This window comes from Sceloporus occidentalis, unplaced genomic scaffold, assembly GCF_023333645.1.
Source record: "Sceloporus occidentalis isolate IW3139 unplaced genomic scaffold, rSceOcc1.0.p SCAF_319, whole genome shotgun sequence".
Taxonomy (NCBI): Eukaryota; Metazoa; Chordata; class Lepidosauria; order Squamata; family Phrynosomatidae; genus Sceloporus; species Sceloporus occidentalis.
In genome coordinates, this window is record NW_028317299.1 from 571898 (window position 1) to 593726 (window position 21829).

Below are 21829 nucleotides of genomic sequence, written 5' to 3' on the forward strand. Positions count from 1 at the left end.
CTATATACTTTTAGGCTATATAAAATACACGCATAATTAAGTGTATAATTACAAATAACAGGACTAATTAATTTAAACTTAATTTTAAGGACAAGTTTTCAAGAGTCGACCATGTCAAAACACACATATTTATATATATATATATATATATATATATCTTGTCATGGACCCTAAGATAGGTTCGAAAGGCACATTAAATGTTGTTTTGCAGAAATAGATCCAAAGAGGATATTTGCCGCAAATCAAAAGATGAAAAGTTGAACTATGGAAAGTCTGCTCGGCATTTTAATAGCAATGAGGAGAAAATGAACTCTGCATAATTCAGGTGCCATCATCCCGCCTATTTGGTTCTTGATTTCATGGGTGCTAAAAAGATGGATTGCGCAGAAAAGCAGTGTGTTTAATCAAATAGTAATGGGACTGCAGTCTAAATTTAAATAATATAAATCTGTTCTAATCAATCATTTTATTTGCCTGCACTTCAACCAAGGATCTGTGCATAAATTCAGCCCTCTGAATACAAAGTGCAAAAGCGCTCGAGATGAATTCCACGCGACGGAATCTCAATGTTCCTTTGAGCCAACGATAAAGATTTAACGGCAGGCAAGCCGCCGTCTTGGGCTAATGGGGATTGCTACTCCCATCATGCATAGCATGTCTTTTTATTATGCAATAGAAAAGAAATGTCAACATGTCGAAGCGTGGTAACCGTCTACCAAAGGTGCCATGAAAGTCTACTGGCTTAGTTAAGAGTTCTCTAATTAGAGTTAATTAATATATATATATATATATATATATATATATATAACTGGTTGAGAGTTCCCTAATTAGAGTTAATTAAAGAAAATATATCATAAAAACCTTGGAGGCCCTGGCATAATTCACACATTACGCTTTTTTTTGGTTGAAATGGATTATATTGTTTTAATAATAAATAATAAAATCTATTTTAACTTAAAGAGTACCAAGTTGGTCAGGAAAGTCCCACCAAAGCGGCAGAGACAGGGCTCAATCAAACAGATTCCCCAATAATTTAAGGGTAGCTTGGGGGAGGAAAAAATTCTGCAGATCCTGCGAATACGGAGTTCAACTTTTTAACCCCCCAAATCACTAGCTCCCTGTTGATTTTTGTTTCCCCCCCAATTCATTTTGCATTCTGTGTAAAATGCGTCCCTCCTCCTGGTCGGCAGTAATTCTCTTCTGCTAATTCTCCGTTCGTTGTTAAGTGGTGTCCGTTACTAAACTTGTTGTTTGCTGTGGCTGATCTGCCAACTGTCTCGGGGTGAAAGCAGAACGCTCTGACTTCTAGGCTCGGTGACAAGATTAGTCAGGGGATGTTCTGTGTATTTCCAGCTTCTATGAAAATAGATGACACCGTGTTTGTGAACTCGCCAAGCTACTAAATTAAGACACCGGTTAAATTAAGGATACTTGTAATCGCACGTTGGATTTCTATTTTTATTCTAAACGTGAAGAACAAAAAAAAAAAGAATAAAAACTTTTCAGAAGAACATAGAAGGAGCTTGTCCTACCACTATTTATTTACATCGGGGGTCTACGGGGTCTACTGCTAACCCTCTGTGCTTACTAAAGTAAGTAGTGAAGCCAATAACCCTAAAGACATAAGATATTGTTGATGGGGAGAAGAAGAAGGACCACTAGAATTTCTTCTTAATGCCCAACACTTCTTCTAGACCTACAGCTTGGTGGTGGACCTCCTGAAGAGAGAAGGTCCAAGGCCAAGATGACAATAAGCCTGTTGCCTACCTTTGATTAGCGCATAAGATATATTTCCATACATTGATAAACTAGAATGCCTGATATTGGGAATTTAAGTTATCTGCGCTTCTACATTTTTCTTAGAAGAATAGTTGCTATTAGTCGACCGATGGACCTCTTTCGGGTTTAGCTCTGCTAACACGGTTTAATCAATTTAATAACTCCTCTAGAAAAGAAAATCTATGTACCAGCGAGTTCCGCAAAAGTCCCATAAGAGCCAGGAATGCAATAAAAGAAATGTTATATGAAGCGTTCACGTCAGGTTTTGAGAAAAGACATTATTAAGACAGCAGAAGCCATAATCAACAAAGCAGCTCGGGATTGCGGGAGAAATGCTAATAACGCTAGAATCTGCAATTTTCAAGGAATGACATCTTATGATTAAACATTTTCAGCCAACGACTGCAAATAGGACTACGGCGTTCGAGAACGACAGTCTAGAGTTCCTCCATTACACCATAACATACATTTCATTTTTGTAACAGGTATTCGTAATTATTATTATTATCATTCTTTATTCATTAAGAGCTAAAATATTCCGTAGCGCTTATAGAAGGGGTAGTTGGGAATTACATAAGGATGATACACATTCAGATCAAAGACCAAAGACGTTGGAAGATATAACAGTCCTCTAGGGACATTGCAGTTGTGGGGTTTTTTTTATAAAGCAGTGAAGGGGTTAAAATGGGTTTTTTAAATAAAACTCATTGACAGCTAGCCCGGAACGGGAGCGCATTTACTTAGTTAACACGGCCCCAAAGACACGTCCTGATTTAGCGAAGTGGAATCGGTATATCTCTCAGAACTCTGACCGCAAAGTGAACGTTCTTTCTTATTAATGCACGTTACATCCTGAAGGCTCTCCTGTTAATGACACCAAACTCGGCGGATCGTTCCCACCGCAGACCCGTTGGATTAAAACAAATAAATAACTAAAAAAACAATGATTATGGACCGACACAGGAGGTCTCTGAGCAAATACAGCGTCGGTGCGTAAAAAGCTTCAGCTCAGGTGGAGCTTCTCGAAGGGGGGGGGGGACGCCGTTCTTTTGGCTGGAATGAGATGTTTTATGTGTGAATCTCCATTTATAAATAGTGGTTGCATCAGTTGGCGAGAGGGTGTGAAATCTGGACCGTATGATTTATGCACTGACCAACCTGTCAAAAAACAAGAGACAGAGAAAGGCTTCCTCTCCCACTCGACTTTCAGTATCTGATAGAAGGTACACAGTAAAGCGTGTTAACATTTGGCAATTACTGGGTATCTGCCATGTAACAGAGCTCAGACATTGCTGATAAACAAGACTGCTTTTATAAACAGGACCTAATATTCGCCAGAGTACACATATTTTATACAACGGATCTACATACTAAACGACACTCCTGATTCCGATGCCGATATCATCGTTGGGTAGTAATGGCAGGTGTCGGCACTATTGACCACCAGTCCACTGGCTATTTGCGTATTGATTGATCAGCGCCATCACCATGGTCTTAGTAAGCACCAAGTATCTGTGCATGGGCACTGGGGTCATATAACCGGACCCTCCAAACATGCTGTCCCATTCAGAATTTATTAATGAATCCAGAAGTGCCTTACCGTGCCACTGGCACAACAGACTATAGGAAGAAAATGGGGCTTAGTATTAAAGCAATGAGTCTCGTAATGTCTCTCTGAGCAAGGGAGGCGTCTGCAATACTTTATATTCTAAATAAAACAAAGGGAAATAAAAGCTGTTCCTTTAAGATCAAAAGAAAGTGCTCAAGATGCTTTCGTTCCTCCTGCTAACCTTAGGCACAGTTTACGGTTTGCTCCGCGGCTGCTTTTGTTAAACAAGCCGGCGGATTTATATTTCATAGGAAAGTCGCGATCCATATATGTGTCGCGCTAAGTAAATGACACGACTGTAGCCTTCAACGAGACTGAACTATTTCATGACTTTGACTTAAAGAAGTCTGCATCAGAAACTGATATCAGTTCTGGGTCCAGCTGTAGCCTCAAACACTGAGTAACATAAGACGGTTCAATAAAGAGCTCGCTCATTCTAACAATGCAGGAAGAAGCCAAATATGACAGCAGGGGAACATCTTTCTGATACAGTTAATCTCTTCCGAGATGGGAACCCTTTTTCTAGATGTAAAACATCTCTCATAAACATGTTGCTCCTTGTCCCCTGCTTCTAAATAGTCATTCTATGCAGCCGCTATATGTCAACGGGGGGATCCCATGCTGCGGATGATTTTATTTAAAGGAGTAGTGCGTGCAAAAAATGATCTAGTTTTCTAGAATTGTTCTTGACATTCCAACACAGTTCTGGACCATGCTGTGTTTGGAAGAAGTTCTGTCCTCCCAACAAATCATAGTAACTGCAATTGGCTTTCAAACCTCGGTGCAAAAAAAAAAATTTTTTGGAACAACGCTAAATGAAGCTCTATTTCATAATATCCTCATATACGACTCTTCCCCATAATTCTGTTCTAATCTATGGAAGTTGCTTTAAAACAAAAATAATTTCTCTTAGACTCAATCACAACCAATTTAGCTCATTGTAAGATAAGGTTTGTTAATCAAGATGGGAAAAAGTTAATTACAACAGGTTGCCTTCGGTAAGACTGAATTACTATCGTAGGCATACCTGGGAACTCTACAGGTTTGACCTGGAGTCCCCATGTGAAGCCCTGCTTCCCTAGATCTCCGGGTCACTTTCCTCTTTTTCCGGGGAGGGGAACAATGTTTGGCCGTGCCCACTACCCGCCCACTTTCCCTCCTCCTTTTCCCCATAATTTAAGGCCATCTGAGATAACCCTGCCTCCTCATCCAGCTAGCCGCTCCCCACTCATAGCCACTCCCCCAGAAGAGAGAGCACTCCCGGTGGCCGACCCTGGGAACGTTCCAGGTATGGTTGTGGATGAACTAAGAACGCCCCAAGCTGTCAAAATGTTCATACATAAAAGCTGTAATATTTTTTTAAACCAAAATCCTAAAATATTAGTCAACTAGTCAACTAGCTTTTTTTTTCTACAGTCACCCATCATTCCATTATGAATGAAAGTTTTTATTCCACGATATAAATTTTAGATTTGTAATCATAATTTTTGCCTGTTATAAGAATATTAAACATTAAAACCCCTTTGAAATGTGTAATCTCATATAAAAAAAACGATGACCGAGTAATATGTATAATGTTAAAAATATACCCTAGCCTGGCTGTAACTGATCTGCCCCACAATGCATTTTTAGACCATAAGGAGGTAGTTTTACTGGGAAACTCCCCTTTTTCCACCCCCATTTCTTTTGTAACACCATCACAGTGCGCTGAAATGACATCCTATCTGTCTTACACCTCCCGCATCTGTTCCCAGGATAATACTTTTTATGATTAATGGAAGCTTTATTAGTGATATTGTATTACTGATAGCACTGCTTAAATCTGGTTACTCGAGCCTTTGATACATAGTTACGACGGTCAGCCCACACAGCCAATATACCTACATCAGCATAAAAAATAAAAATACATATATATATATATATATATATATATATTGTAAAAAATTATAATAATTTATTGATCATGGTCGCTATGCTTACCAAAAGGTACAGTATCTGTATTGTTCTCAAAGAGCGTCTTCAGGTCATAGGAAGACCGCTCTATAATTAACTTCCAAAATTGCGTGATTCATTTTACATCAATACCTGCCATAAGATGCCATCAAACTGTATTTTAATCACATCTAGGACAATACCTTAGGGGAAGGTATCATTTATTATGAAATATGTCCTGTAGCATTATTATTATTATTATTTTTTACAGGACTCATCTTGAATTTCTACTTGTTTTTCTTAACAGATTCTCTTATTTCCTTTTAATATCACTTGTAATAATTTCAGCTTTCTATTTTTTTTTTTTGGCGCGTACAATATTATTGGTTGCGGTGACAGCTCAATGACATGAAATAAGTAGCTGGTGCTATGTAATCTCCTTAAAAGAAAAAAAAGAAAAAGAAAAAAAAAAGAAAATAACATCCAGGAAAAAATAAAATTAAGATGAATGTAGCCTGTACAGCCGAGGCAGTTCTTTGTGTGTTTTATTATTACTAAGTTAATAGCATGATCTTTTTAGAAGACCTCATCTGGGTTGGAAGAATCTCTTCTAGACACAGATAGCGCTGGATGAATATCCTCTCCGAGATGCTCTAACAATCACCGTATAACAAAAAAAAAATACATCACACATGCAATTTCCCATATATTGTGTAAATAATAGCAGCTTGGTATATGTACAGCATTGACCTTCCCGACGTAATTTGAATGGCTGTCTTCCTTGAGTTCTTTCTGTTTACAGCCTCACTAACCTGTGGGGAAGAATCCTTTGCCTAGTTAGCCATATATCACTACATTGTAATGTTATTCAACTACACTTGTTCTTCAATTCTCGGTTCAATATATACCTAACTCCCTTGTTGAAAGACAGACAGCGGCTACGACGCTGAGTGATTTCATAGAGGAATATTCATTAATGAATCAAATGCCCAATAAGCTAAAATTTTTATTTATTTTTTTTACATTGTTTATTTTATTTTTTATTCTTCCTACGTGGAATTTTCTCCGCCGCTAGAAAAAAAAAAAAAGAAAAAGGCAAAGACTAACGAAAAAAACTGTACGTCCCCTATAAATGTCCTTACCCGGTAATCACAGATATGTAACAAGATGCGGCTTGGCCATTGCATCCATATCCGTGAGAACGAGCAGGCGTTGTGATTTACGCTCCTTTATTTTTCAATGTAAGGGAGCAGTCTGCAATCTTAGGCACCGATGCGCTTAGACCTAGGGTATATTGAACTGTAATTAACTGCTCCAGTGATCCAGAATTAAGGTCCGTAACTCAGCCCTTTTTTTTCTGCTTTATCTTTTACATCACAAATGACATCGTTTATAAAGAATAATAGGGTGGAGCCATGATACTGATATCGGCTGAAGTGTGTATTAAAATAATGCGAGATGTGTTCATTTTCCACGAGATAAAGTCATACGATGTTCTTCTATCGTCTATAAAAATTATGCTCGTTTGTACCGATCACTTATGTTTTTAAAGTAGGTAAATGTATTTTCTGGTTGTTTCACTGTTATTTATTATGCCTTAGTGGCAAAGCCATAGTGCCATTCCCGGCCCATGGAGGCCATGGTACTTTGGAGAAAAAAAAATCCTTGAATGAGAAACAGGAGGTTGTATTCACAAAATAGAGAGTTTGCGTGAGAGTTGTGATTTCAGCTCCCTTCCCCCATTACTTCATTATGACGAGCCATCATTGGCAGGTTTCTCCAGCAAGAAGGGCTGAACTTGCCCTGTATAAGGTATAATTCAATGCGTAAGGAGATTTTAAAGAAATCTCACTGATGTAACTATACGTTATACGGGGCCTGACAAGCTCTTCTTGCAGCAGAAGCTGCCTGGGGATGGACCGTCATAATGCATAGTGAAGTCAAGGAGCTGAAACATAACTCATGTAAACTATACCGACAACTCTCTCTATAGTGAATGCATCTCAGCAAGCTAATATATATGTATTGGAATCCTGCTACATGCAATATAAAGTCTGTAAGACCACAGAAGTGATCCAGTCATTGTAGAAATGGTGCTTCTAATACTACACTCCCCCTGTGGTCAAATCCGGAACTGCAACACAAAAAATAATCCTGTGCTTTCTAAAATAACCCAAATCACAGACAAATAGTTCAATCCGCTACAAGACAGGACCTCAGTTCAGGTAAATACCATCTACCAAAGAAAAAAAATAATGTATAAAGAATGTTTTATACATTACGTTAACAATAGAGTATTAATAAGTAATCCAATGTTTGTTCTTTACTCGTTGATATGTCAAAAAAATATAAGTAAAAAGATCCTTAAAGGTTCCAATGTGAATTTTACAAGAATATATGTTCCTGGCTGTACCCTATAGATAACAAAGATTTGGAAGCAATATTTAATCTGCAATATCAGTTTTTTATATAGAAGGGATTATTTTTTTCCTTCCATTTACAGTGTGTATATAAACAAAATTGGTAAATAAATCCAAATGGTGAGAAATTAGTAAAAAAAAAAAAAAAAAGTAATGTTAAACTGCTTTATTTGAGAAGCCTTGAGAAATCAGCATCTCGGATATAGAAGAGGAGGAAAAAAAGACATTGCTGCCTGCACAGCGCTCTTGGAAAGACGCCAAACTATTAGCAATTTTAACTCTGAACCAAGAGTATTTGGATTCTAAGGGATAAGTGTTGCACTTAACATTGGGTGAAGACTTTGAAATCTCTTGAAGACTTGTAAGGCATAATTTATCCGGCGAGAAGCCTGACATGTCAATGTATGTGTTTCAGACAAGAACTTGATGTGATGAGCTTTAAAAAAAAAAAGAAGAAGAAGACGCACCAGATGCATTTCAATTATAAATATTTTACAACAATGTCAGGGAAAGGCAAAAATATGAAAGCGGGAGAGTTTGGGTTTTCCTAAAGGCTACATAGTAAAATGTGTTTGCATTGTCGTTATTTTTTGTAATGTGTGCCTGTGCTAATTATTAATTCACTCAGTTATCATCTTAAATAGCAGCCAATGCCGGGGTCCTGTAGGGCCCCCAAAAACTATTAATTTTCCCATCTCTCTACACAAAACCCCAGGTCGATTACTGTCCATCTGTGCCCCCATAGGGAAGACCCAACTATGGGTCTTGGGTACCAAGCACTGGATACCTTAATTTGGAGAGGAAACTATCCTACATTGTTTAAGTATCCTTGCGTCCTGTTTTAACCCATTATTGGCCAGAGAGTTCCTTGTGTCCTGTTTTAACCCATTATTGGCCAGAGAGGTCAATGTTATGCGATCTGCACTCTCCTGCCCCCCCCCCAACAAAAGTTTAACAGGGTCATAATGGCTTCATGCAATTAAATGAATTCTTACTTCATTATTTAATGGTTAATAGATTTCATTAAAGGGAGTCGTTTGGACTTTGAATTCCCCTTTTCTTCTAAAGATTAGGAACGATTTATGTCAATGATCATTCACTATAAAGTCTTGTTGAAGACAGACACTTCCAAATGAGATTCTTTTAAGGCAGCGTGTGTGTTTGCTTTGGAAGGTATAGATCAAGGCGACAAGCCTTTGTTCCTTGTGTAATAAGTTAATTTTAAACAATGTGTTTAATGCGTCTAGCATTTAAGGTTCCCTTCTAATTTATGTTGGTGGTATTGTCAGCATTGTCTTGCCTTTCATTGTTATTCCTCTGCTCTTTAATGTGTGATGTGTTGCTTTATTGTTAATTGCATTAAAAATTAAATGAGGCAAATCAATTACTGCTCTTCGAGACTCCTGAGCATATTTATAAGACACGACTTTTACGGATTCAATTAAATGAAGAGGTGGATCTATTGTCCTAGAGAAAGAAAGGAGTATAAAAGTTGGTGTCAAGATCTTTGTATCGGTGGCACCCGCAGGACACGTTTTATAGTAATACCTTCAATGCCGCCTAATGTAATAAAGAGCCAATCTTGGCTTTATACTTCCGCTAAAATAATTCACGTAAGCTATATCTATAGAATGCATTAAGAATGAGCAACGCATTTCACCACTCTCTGATCTGTATTCGTTTAATATTCTCAGAGGGGGCTGGAACCCAGGTGGCCCCCAAACGACACACCCTTTTAATATCAGTCATGATGATACCATCATGTCATCTGTTTTTTTAGTTTTACGCACACTAGCTTAATTATATGTCACCATATTTTGTCTAACACCTGGCTTCCTCTGCTTGCAAATGGTGTGAGCTGGGGTACCACCCCTGAGGAGCCACCTAATGCCACGTTACTTGTCCCAGCTGATCGCCAGTATCCCAGAGCTTGTCGGCCATGTTTAAAAAATATTTGGACCACCCCTGATTATACTATTAGGGCCTAACTATTTTTTTATAGATACATTTAATCATCAGGGAGAAGAGAACAAGAGAAAATAGAGTCTTCAGTTGACGTTTATACCTATTATTGGGGTAACATAGAAAAAGATGTAAAGTTTAAACCTATGGGATCTCAGAGATCTCTTCTTCAGACTACAACAGCAATAGCAGAAGTTTTCTCACATAGCTAAGCTCATGAATGTATTCTTATTTTACCTTACCTGGCATGATAAACCTCTAGGCGCATTATACTCTTATTAAGGTGATTAACAGAATAGGATTATTTCAGTACATGGTATGAGGTTGAACACCTGCAAAAATATCGGCGTCGGAATTCCCACATTGCCATGCCCTGTAAACCCGTCTCAACGAGGGCCGCCTGCTTTATATGTGATATTTCTGCCTCATCAAAACCTGAAAAATCAAACACACTGCATATAATCTGACAGCTCCGCTGAGGGGACGTGCAGGGGCTAAGACTCCAAAAGCCCTTACGCTGCATGCACACAGCATCGGAAATAATAAATACCGGTAAAATAAGAAGCACCAGCCTCAGAAATAATACAATGTGCACTATTAAAAGACTCTTTTAGTCTTGATTTTACACCATGTTCAAGCTACTGCTAGATGAAGGCAAGACTTCAGGAAAGACCCACGATACCTCCCAAGTGACCTGCATTCGTGGGACAGTTGCGATTATTGGGCACTGTGTCCAACATAGATACCTCAATTTTACAGGGTAGTAAGAATGATGAACCAGTTGGGGAGATCCTCAGATCTGACTGTATAATCAATAAAGGTTAGTGCTCCACGGACCTCCATTGCAGCTCACAGATGGTTAAGGTGGCCTGGTGACCACCTGATTTGGACATTTGGAATTAATACCATCTGATAATAAATTCCAGGGTCTAAGCAAGCAAACTAGAGAAAAGCAAAACATGATTACTCTTGGTGTCCCCGCTAAATGCTCCACATAACCATCACTTTATGCGCTGTGGACAAACTTAACGAAGACTTCTTCCACGCCAGTAGCTTTTCATCGTCGGAGATCTGTTCTCCTGGCGTGTTAAGGCCGCCAACGTAAGTATGTGTGAATAAGCTCATTCAGGCACTTCTTATTTTCAGCTTGTGAAAACTAAAGGGTATTTTCAGCCATGGATCTGGAAGAGGGCAATAATCTACCTGCAAAGCATGCAGAATAAACCTTTAAGAAAGATTTCTGATGAATAATGCATAGAAATGATAAGGCTGCCACTGCAATCTGCGTCAGAAACCTTATTTGGATTTTATCCGTGTCTTTATTTACACAAAAACACAACTAAGACAACGGTAATTACAACTGTAAACCTAAACAAACAGATGGCGGGACAAGCAGCTGATAAAGTTATTGTATATATATATAGAGAGAGAGAAAATGGGGTAGGAATCCGGTCATAAAAGACCTACACTATACACACAAACCTTACTGACACTAAACATGGTAAGAACACACATCAAAAAAACACACCAAACACGGAAAGCAAGCGGGGAGCTCTCCATGTGTGTCCTGTTTGCCTTGTATTCAAATTCCACCTCGTGGCTGTATTGAGTATACAGTATGATGGCACGGCTTGTCCTTTCAGGGGCCATGGAACCCAAGAAGACTTCATAGAACTTTATTGTAATTTGCTTACCTAGAGGGCCAGCAGCGCGGACGCTAAGTTGTTCTTCCAAGCTAAGAAATTCATGGAAGCTCTCAGATAACGTGAAAAACTTCTGGATAGTTTCTCCTCCAAGACATGAAGAGTGTGTCCTTTATACCGTATTATTATTATTATTATTATTATATTTTATTTATTCAGCTCTAACAATTCCTTACAACACATACTTTCAAAGGGTCTGACAAAACTGACAAACCGATACTAGGCAAAGAGGGCCCTGCTCACAAGAGCTTACAATCTAGAAGTACACCAAGACATCATTTTACATCAATCAATTACTAAATCAATCCCTCGGTGTTTAAAATCAGGTTTGGAATGTTCTCTTTGATCTCCATTACTGTGTGTTTTCGACCTCAGTCCACACGGCTCTCCCACCAAACAAAACCTTTGGCCCTCCACACGTTGGCGTGTTTACATAATACATGTTAGCAGGCTTCAGTTCTGTGTCCATACAAGCCACCTATTGTACATTTGCTTGGTGTAAATATGTTTTTCGTGCAATCTAGGCTTTACAGTCAGATAAGTATTCTTCTTTAGGCAAATTATGCTCGTAATATTTAAAGCAGATCTTTACATTTTCCCAGAATCTTAAAGGATTAGAATTGTTATTTTACGATAATTCCACTATTTCCATCTGCCTTGTGGAAAATTTGAACCTATTAATAATAGTTCATTATTGACAGCGAGTTAGCCGCACATGGCAAGTGCTGATTAATATTTAATGGGAAACTTTTAACTTGAAACATATCTTATTAGATGGGAAACTAAGAAAAGAGAAGATGTAAACATCTTTAATGGTCAGTAGTTAGAAATAGGATGGATGAGGCAGGAGGATTCGGATGACCTGGACTTGGGACGGTCACCTGTTTTTCTGTATCATTGGTGCATTCAATATTATTTTTAGAATGTTTATAAAGCACCAGAATTAGACAGAGAGAGCACTGAGAAGTTAGATGTCTTCTTAGATGTCTTCTCTAAAGTAGCAGAAGAGGTTGAAGTTTATTATGTTTTCATTCTAGAGCAGTGCTCACCAATCCAGAGAAATCTTCTCTAATGTAGTAGAAGAGGGAGAATCTTACATGGTATACATTCTATAGCATTCACTCATCCAGTCTGAACAATGGGAGTTTTCAGGTTTATAGAAACAGGTGGCTCTGACAGTCATCAAAATCAGCACTTTGGAGCTCTACTAGGCTATGGGATACTCATTTAAGCAGGAATAAGTAGAAAGAGTCATTACAATCTACAATATGTACCAATGATTTCCCCGAGATCTGTACCGACGTCCTACGACCTACTAAAGTCTACAGGATACGTCAACTTCTGTTTTATACATAATCTACTTCAAAAAGACCACCGGTGCCGTTTTCCCTCTACTTTGCCTGCCTGAAGCAGCCAATCATTGGCATGAAAGCCCTTCCCGTTGAAATTAATGGGGGGAAAAAGCCAAGGGGGTGAATTCTGATGAATGGAGAAAACCAATAACTGAAAGGTGACACGGCTAGTGAATATGGCGGCTTGAGTGTCCCCTTAAGAAAAATAGTAAAGGGTCATGGATCTTAGTAAAGCAAGTCGAATAATCAACAACCGGCAGACAGACATCCGAGGCCCAAGATACGTATTAAGGCCAAGCTGCTTTTTATTATAGAAGTACCGTGGATCTGCTAAGCAAAATATACAGCGAGGCATGTTGACGAAAACTCGGCTCTGGATAAATATCACGTTACGATTCCCAATCCTAATTTTTTAGGATTTTTGTGACATCACACATAATGTAAAATTTTCCCAGATCCAAAATACTCCAGACCTAGGATCTGGCTCTAATAAACTGTTTGGTCTACTGATTTAAGGATCATTAATTCTAAAAGTGTCTAGTCATATTTCCTCTTTAAAATAAATGACCACAGTTTATTAAAACCATCATTTTTTTTTCTCCCTCTATAGAACCTAACTGCTATAGTTTTATATTTTTTTTTCCCAGCCATTATGCTATCCTTACAAAGGACCCACTTAATAATGTTCACTCTAACAACCTCATTTATTTTCCAGAAAATTAACTCAGTTTCAACCCTGATTAATGATTTCATCTAAATGAATCAAATTAAAAATTGAAAATTATATTTCAAAAGCTTGAGAAAAAAAAAAATGACCATTTCCAGTTAACAAATGATCCTTTCAAATTTTAAAAGATGACCATGAAGTGCGTGCGCGATAGTAATGAAATCTAGCCGGGGCCTGCCGCTTATCTGGAAGACGGGGGAGAGAGAGAGAGAGAGGGAGAGAAAGGGTGGAAGGAGAAAAAAAAAGAATGCTCTGTTTTGTGAAAACGGGAGTCTCGGGGGAACCGAAAGAGGCTTCCACTTAGGCTGTGTCTGTAATCAGCGCACCAAAATAATATGAGAATTTCGGTGTTAATTAAACTGGTAAGACTAGAGGTGCACGTCTGCCTACGAGGGATTAGAAAAGCATACATTAACCGCTTCTGTTAACAAAACCCAGACTGTAAAAGGAATCTGATCTGCGATGAACATCCGTGAAGTGACTGACAAGCACACTTGCGCTTATTCCTCCGGGGGGAACGTCAAGTCAACTAATCAGACATAACCCCTGCGACAGCCAGATACTCGTACATATGTATGACATCATAAAAGGTAATCCGTGAGCATTTTTCTATTGCAACAGTTATGTATTTCTTGTTAGGGAATCCAGATATCAAACTCGGAACCGGTGTGGACCATCGGAGAAGTTACTTGTCTTTCCTTGTCAGGGTACGGCCATCTTCATTTTAATGTAGAAGGTAGTTTTTTTGCCGTAAAAACTGGAAGCCCGATACTCTCCAATGGTGCTACATGGTGTTTTTAAGTTAAAGTACAAAAAAAAACTTGAGATTAAGCGACGGATCATAAAATAATTTGCCTACACATTGTGCTAGCATAAGCCGATGAGCTAGCGGCCGTATAGGTGGAACGCTCTCTCACACTGGAGATTTCAGACTTGACTTGATAATAATGAATGAAGGCCGCTGGAAGGGGCCAGAACTGACATATACTGACATATCCCAGAATACAATGTATGTCGCGTCCCAACACCGGCTCCGTATAACACTTGCGTTGGTTGGCTGCTTCAATCAGTGTCACAAAACGTAGGACCATAGAGGTGTTCTGCTGCAGCTCTGGTTAAATGAATGCATATGAAAGTACTTACAAAGTGCTTCATTATTCAGGGGGCTTCCTGGTGCCCCCTTAATGAAAAGCAATAGAGACAATACAGGTAAAAGTCCAATCTTTTAATTCAGTTTTGTAATCTTCAAATATACATTAGAACTTTTTCTTGCTTTTCCTATAGATTTATAAATGTTTTTGAGATGGAATTCCTTGCATTATCTCAATATAATCTCATAAACACATTCTCTCTTACAATGTATTTTCCTCTTAATAAGAGACACTGATTGGCATTTGTATGATATGAAAGATCACCCTTTAGTTATTTTTCAGATATCGCATGAAAACATTTTAACAGGCAAATAATTTTCGCTGTCATAGGGGTCAACGTACTTACGCCAAGAAGAAGAAAAATGTTCATTTTCCACACTAATTCTGGTACCAATTAATAATGTTGATGGAAAAAAAACGATAGTTATTAGAAGGATTTGCAAAGACTGAGTTCAAGAGTCGTTTGACCAACTTCCAAGTTTTTTTAATTTTTTTTTTTTTAAGTAAAAACTTTAAAAAAAAAAAATTTAAAAAACTTGGAAGTTGGTCAAACGACTCTTGAACTCAGTCTTTGCAAATCCTTCTAATAACTATCGTTTGTTTTTTTTTAGCTAATTTCTGCTGTCAATTAGGGTCATTTGACAGAGAAAATGTTTATATTCGTGCCCCAATACAAATAGATAAGTATCATATAACTTTTATTAAAATTCTGAAAAATAAATATATTCTATAACAGCAGTTGGGGTTTATGTACAAAGAAAATTACAATCATAGAATCTGACAACAGATCAGACCCATTCGGCTCAAACCTTAATCAGTCGTTGGTCTCGTCTTGGATTCAGGAGCCATATGTCTATCCCATGCGTGTTTAAATCCCCTCACTGTATTACCCTCTACCACTTCTGCTGGGAGGCTGTTCCACTTATCCACCATCCATGCAGTAAAGTAGAACTTCCTTACATTAAATCAAAGCCTCTGACCCTCTAGTTTCAGATCATGACCTCATGTTCTAACATTTCTGCCGATGACCTAAATCTCTATATGCAGCCCCGATTGTATTACAGTCATTTCTCGCTCCCTTTGGTTAAACCCAGGACTGTATTATCCGACCCCAAGCAACCAATCAGGCTTGTTGTATGAAACGAATCGGAGGCGGTTAATGAATGTCAGCGCAGTCACAGCCGAGGCGATGCCGGTGTATTTTTTCCTCCATGCTTAAACTGAAATCACCGGCTGTTATCTTTGTGTCTGCAGAGCCTTTCTTTTGTAGATTGAATAATGCGAGCGACTAGTTATCAGCGAGCCGGCTGACTGATTGGAGCGCTGATACGTTTCGACAACGCAACCATATTTAACTGAATTTGCAGACGCTACGAGTATTAAACACCAGAGACTAATAGCAAATTAAATATGTACAATAGACTAACGGCATTCTGAATTTTTTATGTTTAGGTTGCGTACGCTGCTCTGTCGTCAGCCTTTCTTCCTCACGTCTGAAACGTCTTTGTGATTAACCAAATAGTAAACCAATAAGCGGGCCTGTGTACTCCCAGGCTTTGCTCCCGAGTCTCAGGGTTTTGCCCCAACCTCAGGGTATCAGGGTATCAGGGCAGATTTTCAGGATCATGCAATCTGGAATTTACCCCTTTTTATTCTGTGATCATATATAAGACTCCTAATTGGTGCTTTTGCTGCCACCAGTATGTTATGGTTGATATCCCTCACTTCCTTTAAATAGCGAGTCAAGTCAAAGTTTCAATGAGGACCGGTATTAGAGCCACTTGGCGAGTCACTACATCGAATCTCCCCAGTGGGCTATTAAAGGGTTAATATTTCAAGAGTCTTGGGGTCTGCTCATTTACAAAGCTCTCAGGGATGCCAATGAGTACCTGGGGGTAATCCGGGAACATCTCTCTGGCATTTACGGCGTTAAACCCCCCTAAGATTAACCCTTGGGCTGCCAATGGCAGCACTCAATAGGGTCAGACTCACTAGGGGACATATTAAAAAAACAATGTCCCTAGAAATTAAAGGGTTAAACGATGCTTCCCAATACTACTGGGAATGAGGATAATCAATGTATTCATTTTCTTTCTGTTTAAAGAACATTAAACAGGACCCGTTCCCGATGGATTCTCTCAAACCAATTATCAGATACTCAGGAAGGAGAGGCCTGAGTGCCGATGTATAAATATTAATGCAACACGAGAGGGACAAATCAGTCACTTATTTAAGAGCCCTGCTATACGTGGCTCATTTGAAATTTAAATGGGTATCTTAATGTCCCCCTTTTAAGTATCAGAGAGGGGAAAATGCTACAAGTGTGAGTAGGGTCAGTACGGCCATAATAATTACCCTTGTGTTTTCACTAGTGAAAGCGATGGTGCACAAGCGGCCGAGCGTTGACCGTTCGAGTGCCGGTCTTCTCTGTACGTATCAGATGTCAGGACGGGTAGGGGAAGAATTGACTAAAAGATTAATGCAGAGGCAGATTAATCTATGGCTCCGCCGGGAACTGCTTATTGTCAGATATTTTTAAATACACTTGCATTGACTGTTGTTTGAGACGGCAAATTGTATTGCTAATGATTGGACGCTGGGTATTAAAACCACTTGGCAAACCCGAGTCTCTTAAATATTTTAAAAGCTTAAACCTATTTATGTAGCTGCTATTACTGGGCGAAAACGTATTTTCACTCAGATATTTGCATTATGATCAGCTGAATCTGTCTACGTAGCACTGCAATGTGGCACACAAAGGGTGTCTTTTACTTCTAGTGTAACTAAACGGGTAACAGAAGTGCCCCTGTAAGGAGATCACCTGTCCCAGGGGGCAAAACCCAATGCTGTCCTTGTCTCAGCCAACATAGGGTTGTGACATCATAACTCAACAATCCTTTTTTTCTACGCCTTTATTTTTTATTTTTAAGGTAGTTCCATATGGGGTAGGAAAAATTTAAACGGACAAGGATAATGCTCCGAACTGCCAATCAAAATACTTATCTTCCCAAAACATGCTACCCTGTTTTGCTCTCTGCAATTCCGGGGGTATCTGCGCATGAGCATTGCTGAGCAACAGATTTGGCCAAGGAGCTGGGGGGTAGAAGAATAAAACACCAACTACATCGAGAGGATCCTGATGATGATGATGATGATGATAAACCCCCTCTATGCATTAGAGCATATCATGGCAGGGGTGTCCCTTTATTCCATGACCTCACTGGGACAATTGGGGGTCCCCCATGGTAAAATACCCACTAGAAAAAAATGGCCATTTCCCCAGAATCTGAAAAATCAGGGATAAATCAAAAAGACAGCGAAATCCACCAGCATACAGAGTATCCATGAAGTATACGCTGAGGATACACGGAGGAGTGAGAACAAATCGAATTACCTCTCCCGGTCTTTTCTTATTTTTAATATAAACACTCACGCTGAGACGGCCAAGCTGTCCGTGGCTTCTCCAAATCTCCGCGCGCATAACCTGTCATTTTTCCCCACCGCAACTGGCAGCATTGCAAATAAGATCTGAAATAAACCCGTTCTCCAACTTACATTTCTTAGGGATACAAAAATATACTGTTCTGGCATTCACTTTTTCTGTTCTTTTTTTTTTATTTTCTTTTATTTATTTTTTTTTAAATAGAAGCAATTCTCAAAGCCTTCAAGATAACACAGTCTGGTCTGGATATTACAAAGTCACAGCGTGGCGCATGCTCGTGGGCTAGAATCAGATGATAGATTTCACTACCTGAGAATATAACAGTTGCATAATACGCCCGCGGACTCCCTATTGTGACCCGGTGCTTACATATATCGCGTGGCGCCTTTAGTGTAACGGTAACCCGCTGGATGTATTATTTCCGTCAGGGCTAATCCTATGGAGAACACAATATTCCCTTGGCAGCCTGCACGGCTTAACTCTTCGTGGCCAGGCAGACTTGACATGACATAATTTTTTTGCGTTAACCCTTTGTGAATCAGTTAAGACATTTCATCTTTGGATGAGGGCAACGAGTTAATCAACTCATTTGATTTTATTCATATAACTTTTATAGCTAGAGGCTTAGATGTTATTGGAGGAAGTTTTAGTTTACTGAGAGGGTGGTAGAAAAATGGAATAGCCTCCCAGCAGAAGTGGTAGAGACTAGCGGGGCTGATCTGCTGTCAGATTCAATGTTTTTTTAAATAAGCGACTTAAATCATAAGCACTATGCAAGTAATCGATCCGGGATAACGTGTTTGAGGACAATACACAAGTATATGGTATTATACATTATTAATCCCAGAGCTCTGACTGAGTATGTGGCCGAAATGATGCTAGTGAGACACCATATATCTCCAAGGGGATATTTATGGACCGGCTCGTAATCACGTAGCGTATCTTAGATGGGTCATTAATAACGCTCAGATTTCACAGCCCACGTTAAATGTATTTTGCTCATTAGTACTGCTGTACATCTCTAAACAACAGAGCTTACAATCCGAAGTACTATAGAGCTGACGCTACCGTCCAGAAATTCACCCTTACAATCAGCCTAATGCCATTTATTTTATATATATATATATATATATATATATATATATATATATATATATATAATAACTATATATCATATATATTATAGATGTATATATCATATAGATATTAAACATATATGTTATTGAGGCAGTGATATAACTGGTATAAGTACAGCTAGTGACCAGTAACATAACGTGGTCCCATCTCTTCCTAAATCTTAATGGCTGAGGGATGTCTCTGGTATTTGGGGGGGGCTCTTCGGTATTTCATCAGAACCCCCCCACCACAGAGCCATTATTCCAATGCATGGGAGGATGCAGCTTCTCTGTTGCATCCAATTAATTTGAAGGCCTTCCTCACCCACTTCTACACTTACGGATCAAACAGTGACAAATGAGATGATACTGTTCTTGTAAAGCATGGCTACAATCTGTCAAGATCCGGCACTCCTGACCCTCTGCGATACACTTTTGGTTTTAACATATTTTATTATTCCGCCTCGCATTAGAATACAGGAACAGCCAAACCGACACCCACTTAACTCGCCGCAGAAGCAGCGCTCTGGCGTGGCCCTGAAGAGCACGCTGAATATCCGCGCCTACCTAATCAGCGATGAGAAAATCAATGCTGTGTTAGGATCGGGCTTATTAGATCAAAGATGTCAACAACAATAGCAGAAATAAAATGACCGCATCCCATTAATGTCGGCTGCTTCTACAACCTGACGGCTGCAATGTCTTAAAGACGGGGCGAGAAAGTAAGGAGGTGGATAAGGAAGAAAGAGGGGGAGGAAAGTTTAAGAACGACGACATTAATTAGCAGGAGGATAGATAGATAGATAGATAGATAGATAGATAGATAGATAGATAGATAGATAGCAGTATAGAGGGAGAGATAGCAATAGAGAGAAAGAGATAGATAGTGATAGACAGAGAGAGAGATAGCGATAAAGATATCAAAAGAGAGATAGATAGATAGATAGATAGATAGATAGATAGATAGATAGATAGATAGATAGATAAAGCTGCCCTAACAATTAAAATAAATGTATATGGGTAAAATCTCTGTCTACCGCGTATGAACTAAATAGAGTCACACCAATCAGCAAATAAAAGGATTCTTCATTCTGAGCCAAATGTGATTTACTGTGATGCTCTGTGATGCTCTGGTCTAACACATTTCTTACACATCAGACATATTATCTTCTAGATTGCAAGCTCCTTTGGGCAAGGCCCTCTTTGCCATTTGTGTTATGTCCTGTTTACCCATTGTACGGCACGGCAGAATATGATGGCGACACATAAGTCAATAAATAATAATAATAAAAATATCCTGCCCAGGCTCTGCGGCTTATCATCGCCTGGCTTTATGCCACTAATAACACCGCAAAGGAAGGCGACCCCGGTGCCCATTAACTGCGCGCTGCCCTGTGACCATGTCTGTGACGGGCACACGCTCTGCATTAGCTTCACGTGACACAGGGTCACCAATACAGTTTACGTTTTTACAGCGCTTTACCCTAAATGCGGAGGGACGCGCTCCTGAGATCAGTCATTACTGACCACTGGGACACATTTTCGGAACACATCGCCATATATTGCTATTTTTACAATCGTCCTCTAACCCCGTGGCTAATATTTAATACAGTATGTCTCAGATACCATCTTTTATTACCTACAATGCTGCAGGGGACAATGACACATTCTTTAGCTTTTTGTGGCCATAGGCAGGCAATGTTATCTATTTTTGATCCAGGTTAAAAAAATAAAAAAATGAAAGATTGTAAGCTCTTTTTTACTTGCATTATTTTTTAAGGCATGTTCTGTGCTCGTTTTCTATATGGAACATCTCGGAGACAATGTCAGTGTATAATTGGTTTGTCCTTTTCTGTTTTAAAGGAACCTTCATCAATTTGTCCAGATAATACTTCCAAGAGTAACAAGGATGCCTATTACCGGACTGATTTAAAGGGCTTGTATTTTTTTTTTAATCAAGGAAATATTCTTAAATATATTTAAATGAATAACAAAAATATTGCATGGGTATTTTAATATATTAAAATATTATTTAAATATATTAAAATATTAAATACGCATCCCAAAATAAACAAAAGTAGAACATAAAAAATTGTAAACTAAAGAAAACATACAATACACAAAAGGAAATAAATGTATCCTGTTTCTAGACGTACCCGTGATCAGACAATCTATAATCTAAATTCCAGGGTGCTGCCGAGCGGCACACAATCCCGCGCTTTCTTATTTTGTCTCTATTTAACAAAATAGTGCAATTGAAGGCACATTTACCCTTCTCCCGCTGAGCCAAAATGCAGCCGCGTTATATTTAACAAGTCTGGATCACATCTTACGTCTACCGGGACGCCACCGTTTCTTTTGCTGGAATGATAAGCTTCTGGTTTTAGACACATTCGCCGCTTGTTTCCATTGAGAGATTAATATTATCTCTGTGTGTACTTAACACGGATGTATAGCCAAAATTAGACTGTAAAGAGAGTAGCGGGCCTGGTATACATTTGGCGTCGGTATCATGCTTATTTTCTTAAGCTGTCATATGTGAGTGGTTTATGGTTTACATTTATCATCTCCTAGAAATACATCTCTCTCTCTCTCTATATATATACACACATATACTTCACCTGTATCAGATAGCCC

General features: G+C 38.9%; 1 protein-coding gene across 4 annotated transcripts in view; it reads right to left on the reverse strand.

The window, feature by feature from the left end:
- Positions 1 to 21829, reverse strand: part of LOC149274820 (estrogen-related receptor gamma-like) — a 117940-nt gene that overhangs the window by 37543 nt on the left and 58568 nt on the right. The window lies entirely within an intron of this gene.